The sequence below is a fragment of the Cardiocondyla obscurior genome, linkage group LG09 (assembly GCF_019399895.1).
Source record: "Cardiocondyla obscurior isolate alpha-2009 linkage group LG09, Cobs3.1, whole genome shotgun sequence".
Lineage (NCBI taxonomy): Eukaryota > Metazoa > Arthropoda > Insecta > Hymenoptera > Formicidae > Cardiocondyla > Cardiocondyla obscurior.
Genome location: NC_091872.1, coordinates 1,634,830 through 1,642,414, shown reverse-complemented (window position 1 = coordinate 1,642,414; position 7,585 = coordinate 1,634,830). Strand labels below are relative to the sequence as shown.

Genomic DNA, 7,585 nt, shown 5'->3' with positions numbered 1-7,585 from the left:
CCTGCGTCGCGAGTGAGAGGCGTTGCTGGTGCCGCGCTATTATCACCGATGAGCCAACAGACAGCACTCATCGATAATTTTAGCCGCTCATTACAAAAATGTGCCCAACGACGCGCGTCCGAAAAACGATCGATTGTACTACTTGGGGAAATGATTTCGCGGGCCGACGACCTGATCTATCTCTTTCCTGATTGAGATAAAGATATAATGCCAGTTTGTAGACGTTCTCACTTGGGTATCGAGGAAAGTCAGTTGGAAAATAATGAAAGAATCAATCTCTATACACGCGATGTTTTTATAACCAATACTTTATTTTAGAAATTGAATAACTGTCTTTAGTTATTTGAAAGTCCTTTAATGTAATAATCAAATTTAATATAATAATCTTTTAATGTAATAATCAAATAGTTTACACATTCTTATTTTCATTCTTCCAGCATTTAACGTCAGCGTTGAATTTTTCTCGTTTTAATATTTTGTGGGAAACGGTCCATCTCCGACAGGCCTATCATCGTTTGCAATTTATCTAGATACACATCTACTTGCATAGAACATGCAGACCGTGCCAGCGCAGCATGGGACGGTAGACGGACACTATAATTTATTATTATAACGATAATTAAATTTACAATTAGTTAAAATTATATAAAACGTGAACATAATTTTAAATTTAAAAATAAGTCAAGCTATGTTGTCTTTATTTTGTATTATATACTTACTTTTCCGCCTTTAGGAGTACATACAGCCTTAGAATCCGCAACACTAGAAGCAATCATTATGCCGTTGATAGCGACCATGATGATTAAAGCAAACACTAAGTACGTCATTTTAGTAGAAGAATGTGCTGTGAACGTTTAAATTAATAAAATATATAACTTAAGATGCTTGTCATGAATTAAGAAATAATTCATATATAATTACAAATTTCTAAAATTATGCTGCAACGTTCCGTTAATATGAAGGGTTTAAAAAGAAATTGCGACTGTAATACTTACTATATAGTTTTTGCTGGAGAAGAAGTGTCGTAGATTACACCTGCGTCTGGACTGGCACAAATAAGTATATATGTATACATATATATATACACAAAACTTGCTACGTTTATCTTATCTGATTACTGTGCAATGTACAGTGACTCTCAAAAGTATTCGGACACCAAAAAATTTTTATTATAAAGTAGTATATTCAAATAAGAAATGAAAAAATTAGATTAGCTTATTTTTTTTATAATACATTATTAATTTTACTTTGATATTGTACAGTGTTACTTTATATACGTATATACTTAATAAGTTAATACATACATTGTTTAATAATTAATTTAACAAAAACATAGTGATTTATCATCTTACAAAAGTATTCGGACACTAAATTGTAATAAAATAAAATTAATGTTTTTTACAAAATAAAAATAAAATTAATATTTTGTTGGATAACCTTTTTGATGTATAACATATTTTAGGCATATTTAAACAAATTTAAACAAACCTTTTAGGCATATTTAAACAAATTTTTTTTAAGTATTGTACGCTAATTAAACTCCACTCTTCTCTCAGTCGCGCTTTCAATTCATTTTTATTTTTTATTATTGTCTTGCGTATTCTGCGATCAAGTTCATCCCATAAATTTTCTATGGGATTCAAATCCGATGATTGTGGCGGTGGGTGTAAAACTTTTGGACAATTATATAACAGATATTCTTGAACAATCCTCGCTTTGTGTTTAGGATCGTTGTCCTGGTAAAATTTAAAAGTATTTCTAATTCCTAAATTATCCGCTAATTTTAATAAATTTTGTCTTAAAATGTTTAAATATTGATTCTTATCTAGAATATCATTGATAAATACTAATTCTCCAACTCCCGAACTTGCGATGCACCCCTAAACCATGACACTACCGGCATTTAAAACCTACAATTAAACACAGTGCCGGTAGTGTCATGGTTTAGGGGTGCATCGCAAGTTCGGGAGTTGGAGAATTAGTATTTATCGATGATATTCTAGATAAGAATCAATATTTAAACATTTTAAGACAAAATTTATTAAAATTAGCGGATAATTTAGGAATTAGAAATACTTTTAAATTTTACCAGGACAACGATCCTAAACACAAAGCGAGGATTGTTCAAGAATATCTGTTATATAATTGTCCAAAAGTTTTACACCCACCGCCACAATCATCGGATTTGAATCCCATAGAAAATTTATGGGATGAACTTGATCGCAGAATACGCAAGACAATAATAAAAAATAAAAATGAATTGAAAGCGCGACTGAGAGAAGAGTGGAGTTTAATTAGCGTACAATACTTAAAAAAAATTTGTTTAAATATGCCTAAAAAGTTTGTTTAAATTTGTTTAAATATGCCTAAAATATGTTATACATCAAAAAGGTTATCCAACAAAATATTAATTTTATTTTTATTTTGTAAAAAACATTAATTTTATTTTATTACAATTTAGTGTCCGAATACTTTTGTAAGACGATAAATCACTATGTTTTTGTTAAATTAATTATTAAACAATGTATGTATTAACTTATTAAAGTAACACTGTACAATATCAAAGTAAAATTATTAATGTATTATAAAAAAAATGAGCCAATCTAATTCTTTCATTTCTTATTTGAATATACTACTTTATAATAAAAATTTTTAGTGTCCGAATACTTTTGGGAGTCACTGTATGTCACTTAACGTGTATGTTATCAATTTATTTTATGCTCAAATACGCATAAATGATAAATGTTATACATTCATACCGTAGCATCAATAACAGTTACAATGATGTTCTATTTCAAGGTAAGAATATAAAACAAGTGCGATGTTAAAAATGATAAGAAAATTGTGTAAAGAAAATGTGTTGAAGTATCCTACGTCAATTTTTACGTGCATTTTACATTTTCGAGCTTTTATCGATCCAGAATACGGTGGTCGTACTTGCGATTTTGTTCATTTTTCACACGACTGCTATTGTAAAAAATATAGATATTATTTATGGGAAAAAGAATTTTGGGATTATGCAAGAGAAAAGATCTACTGCGTATATACTTATCACACCAGGCCTTAGGTTAATAATAAAAAAAATTAATGTATAAGAAACAGAAAATTCTAAGTATTCTAATTTGCAAAACTTTATTCCATTGAGAACAGAGAGAACATAAAGTTCTGTGCATCTTTGGCATTTCATATTAGGCTCTAATAACGTAGGTCGATTATAAAAAATGTATGCACATAAAAAAGAGATATGTCATAATTTTCTTTTTATACACGTATATCAACTCGACATATAAATTTACACAATAATCGTCTTAATTTTTTTTTATTGTATTATTTTTACTTTTACTAATTGCAAAAGTGACGTTAATCACGAACTTCTCGAATCACACTCTCTGCTACGTCTGCTAAACGAACAACAAGGATGTTTTAAATGACAATAATGCTATTTCACATACGCAGCTGACGGTTTGTATGTGCAGTTCAAGAAACGTGATAAATGCACAGATGCGGAATAATCGGTAGATATGCGAATGCATTTTTGTGCCAAAATGCCTCTAGTAAATGAATAAAATTTGTAGTTATTGCGATAGTCTGTAACGCTAGATAGGAACTACTAAGTAGTATTTAAAAGCTATGAAATTTTTAATTGACGGAATAAATTTATTGATAAAACTATCGGATCTATTGCATATTTGATAAAATCAATTTTAATAAAAACGCGATTTTGCACGTGCGCGCTCACATTAGTAGACGCGTTAAATAACACACTATTACTGAAGCACATAATTAACTTATCAAAGCATTACGATGTATCAACTTCCATTGCATATTACGGTCAGCACAGCGTATCGTGATAGAACGAGACATATACATATATATATACAGGGTGTCTCAGCCCATATGTAAAATCCTATACAGATAGGTAGGTCTTGGGGAGATAAATAAAAAAGTTTGTAACACGGTAATTTCGGGTCCGGAAAGCTCGTCGGAAGCCAAGGTACGAGTGAAAAGAACCGAGACGTGGTTAACGTAAAAGAATAAGTGATTTATTATACTTGCTTAAGAACGAAAGAAATAATGTAGAGAAACAAATAATACAATAGCATAATAATGAACTAAAACAACATCCGTCGAGAGCTGGATTTAACGTGAGAAACGGTTCGGGCCGCTTAGGCCGTATTGCGGGTGTCAATTCCACGGACACGGGGTGGCCGCCCGGGCCGTATCGGTCGTACGGTTTCCATGGTCGTGAATCGGCGGCGTGGGTTACAAGGTGGCCATTCAGGCCGTATCGTTCGGACAGTTTCCGCGGTCGCGAGTCGGCGGTGCCTGTTACAAGGCGGCCGTTCAGACCGTATCGTTCGGACAGTTTCCGCGATCGAGAGTCGGCGGTGCCGGTTACAAGGTAGACCGTTCAGGCCGTATCGGTCGTACAGTTTCCGCGGTCGCGAGTCGGCGGCGCAGGTTACAAGGCGGCCGTTCAGGCCGTATCGTTCGGACAGTTTCCGCGGTCGCGAGTCGGCGGTGCCGGTTACAAGGTAGGCCGTTCAGGCCGTATCGGTCGTACAGTTTCCGCGGTCGCGAGTCGGCGGCGCCGCAGCGTAATTTGCCTACGAGGCTGAACGATAGGGCAGTGTCGGCGAGAGAGAGAGAGCGATCCGGGAGCGCCCGGACGAGGGAAGACTCGGGAGCGCCCGAGTCGTGGACGAAGTGGTCACGAGGACGGCCGGGGGCGCCCGGTCGAGGGAAGGCTCGGGAGCGCCCGAGTCTCGGAGGTATCGTCGTCGAGGACGGCCGGGAGCGCCCGGTCGAGGAAAGGCTTGGGAACGCCCGAGTCCTGCAGAGCGAAGTCGGTTTCGAAAGCCGGGTGAGCCCGGTCAAGGAAAACTTGGGAGCGCCCAAGTCCTGGAGGATTGGATGCTGGGGTGCTCCCCAGCGCGGAAAAGGTGCCTCGTCTGCGCTCGAGGCGGCTTATATCGTGGGCCCGGGAGTGGGGACACCCCACTCCCGAGCGGTCTGTGGCGGCGCGCGGTATGGGCGGTTGGACGGCCCGTGTTACCCGCTATGGTAATCCGCGCTACGCGCTGCAGGCGGCTGGTCGGTCCGCGCGTAAATTAAACTATGGCCGGAGCCGCGCGACGTTTTGGGCGAACGGTGGTGGTCGCGGCGCGGGGTCTAAAAGTTCCGTTTAGTGGCTTAATGCCACAAGTTCTTTAACATTTTGAAAAATTTTCAATCGTTATTGAGAAAAAAATTAATTTGTCTAGCGCAAGAGCGACAAGAAAGCTGCGGGTGAGTGAGCGCGACAGGCAAATGGCTAGGAATGGCGCCGTCGCCTATCGCGCTCACTCACGTGTAGCTTCCTTGTCGCTCTTGCGCTAGACAAATTAATTTTTTTCTCAATAAGTATTGAGAATTTTTCAAAACGTTAAAGAACTTTTTTACTTATCTCCCCAAGACTTACCTATCTGTATAGGATTTTACACATGGGCTGAGACACCCTGTATACAGGGTGTCTGGTTGAGTAGTGAGCATCTCTTAGTTATAGATAGAACTCGAAAATACAAATAGGAAAGTCCCGTACCATTTTGCAAAATTCTCAATCGTTATTAAGAAAAAAATTAAAATGCATAAAATGTATAAGCGTAAGAGCGACAAGGAAGCTGTGCGTAAGTGAGCGCGACAGACGACGGCGCCATTCCTAGCCATTCGCCTGTCGCGCTTACTCACGCGCAGCTTCCTTGTCGCTCTTACGCCTATACATTTTATGCATTTTAATTTTTTTTTCAATAACGATTGAGAATTTTGCAAAATGGTACGGCACTTTCCTATTTGTATTTTTGAGTTCTATCTATAACTAAGATATGCTCACTACTCAACCAGACACCTTGTATAAGTACAGGTACCAGAGGAGATATTAGTTTCAGTGTAAACTATTTAAGCAGATTTCAAAATTGTTATAATGATACACATTACAAATACGCTTTAAGAATTTTAAAATATCTGTATTTAACCAAGAATTTTAAATTAACTTACAAAAGATATACAAATGAAAAGATACTGAACTGTTTTATGGATGCTGACTGGGCTGGGGACACAGTAGATAGTGTTAGGATTCGTGGTTTAACATTATATTTGATTCGGATTTATTTAATAAACTGATTTTTTTTTTTTACAAAGATTTATTACTTTATTATCCTTTACATTAGATCTAGTTTCTATACTGTCAGACTACCGAATAATAATTCTTTATGGACTGAGACAGTCCCTACTACATGTGAGCGTAGTGGGAGTTCTTACTCTCTGCTTTGTGCGGTGTTTCGCTGATCCTAATTTTTCTTTCTTTTGTGCCGTTCTTCTTACTTTCACATGATCGCATCACTCACTCACATACACATAAATTTACTTATAATCTAACAGATAGGAAATCCACTTCAAGATTTGTAATACGATTATACAGGGTGTTTGAAATAAAGGTTTCCTTCCCGGTAACTGTAGATATATATCGGGAATACAAATCAAAAAGTCAGATATCATTTAGTAAAATTCGTAACGGTTACTGAGTAAGAAATTACTGAATTTTGACGAATTAGCGCGGAGCACATAATAAGTCGGGCGCGGCAGGTGAGAGCGGGTGGGCCTTAGGGAGAGAACGGGAGTGAAACGCCGCGCGACAATTGTGGGGTGGGGATGGGAGGAGTCAACGCGTGGTGTGATAGACAATTGTCGCGCGGCGTTTCACCCCCGTTCTCTCCCTAAGGCCCACTCGCTCTCATCTGCCGCGCCCGACTTATTATGTGCTCCGCTTTAATTCGTCAAAATTCAGTAATTTCTTACTCGGTAACGGTTACGAATTTTACTAAATGATATCTGACTTTTCGATTTGTATTCCTGATATCTATCTACAGTTACCGGGAAGGAAACCTTATTTCAAACACCCTGTATAGTAACGTTATATGTATATCTACTTTAAATTTAATTTACTCAAGTTTGTATCATTTCTTATGTTAATTGCTAATTGTGATTTAGTTTGTAAATTGCGTACCGATTAATTATTATTATACTTCCTAAGTTAATAACATGTTTTGAAGAAGAACCCTTCAAAGGGGGCGGCGTTGTTAGGATCGTCATTATCAATGCGTTCAAAATACAGTTAAATATTCGCGGCAAGCTTACGTTGCTTTCACTATAGCTCTTATTTGTTGAGATGCTTGACTACCCCATAATTGGGTCCCTCTAATCTGCTGCGCGCTCATTCGTTATTCACTCCAGGCGCATGCGTTTTAGCGCTTCTTCTTTGTTCGCGTTATGCTACCGACACTTTTTCGCAAAACGTCTTTCTGTACACAGTGTGAGTGTGAAATAAAGACAGAAAAAATCAGAACTGAAGGACTCGCAGCAATTATTCCTGCTCAGCATTATTACGCAAGGCTGGGTCAAGCAAGAAGAGTCGACGCAAGGGCTCATACGAATATTAATTCGGTCCTTAACCAAACAGGTTGGTTATTTAAATTTCTCAATGTAATTGACGCGGGTTGCGCTTCCCCGACGTTTTTTTTTTCAAATATTTTTTGTATGCGCTTTCTTT

General features: G+C 37.5%; 1 long non-coding RNA gene across 1 annotated transcript; it reads right to left on the bottom strand.

The window, feature by feature from the left end:
* Nucleotides 1-292: 292 nt before the first annotated feature.
* LOC139105522 (uncharacterized) lies at nt 293-1,059 on the bottom strand. Its single transcript, XR_011546208.1, has 3 exons — nt 996-1,059; nt 720-844; nt 293-594 (listed from the first exon to the last, which is right to left on the bottom strand). It is a non-coding gene; the product is annotated as an uncharacterized lncRNA (long non-coding RNA).
* Between the last annotated feature and the right edge of the window lie 6,526 nt (nt 1,060-7,585).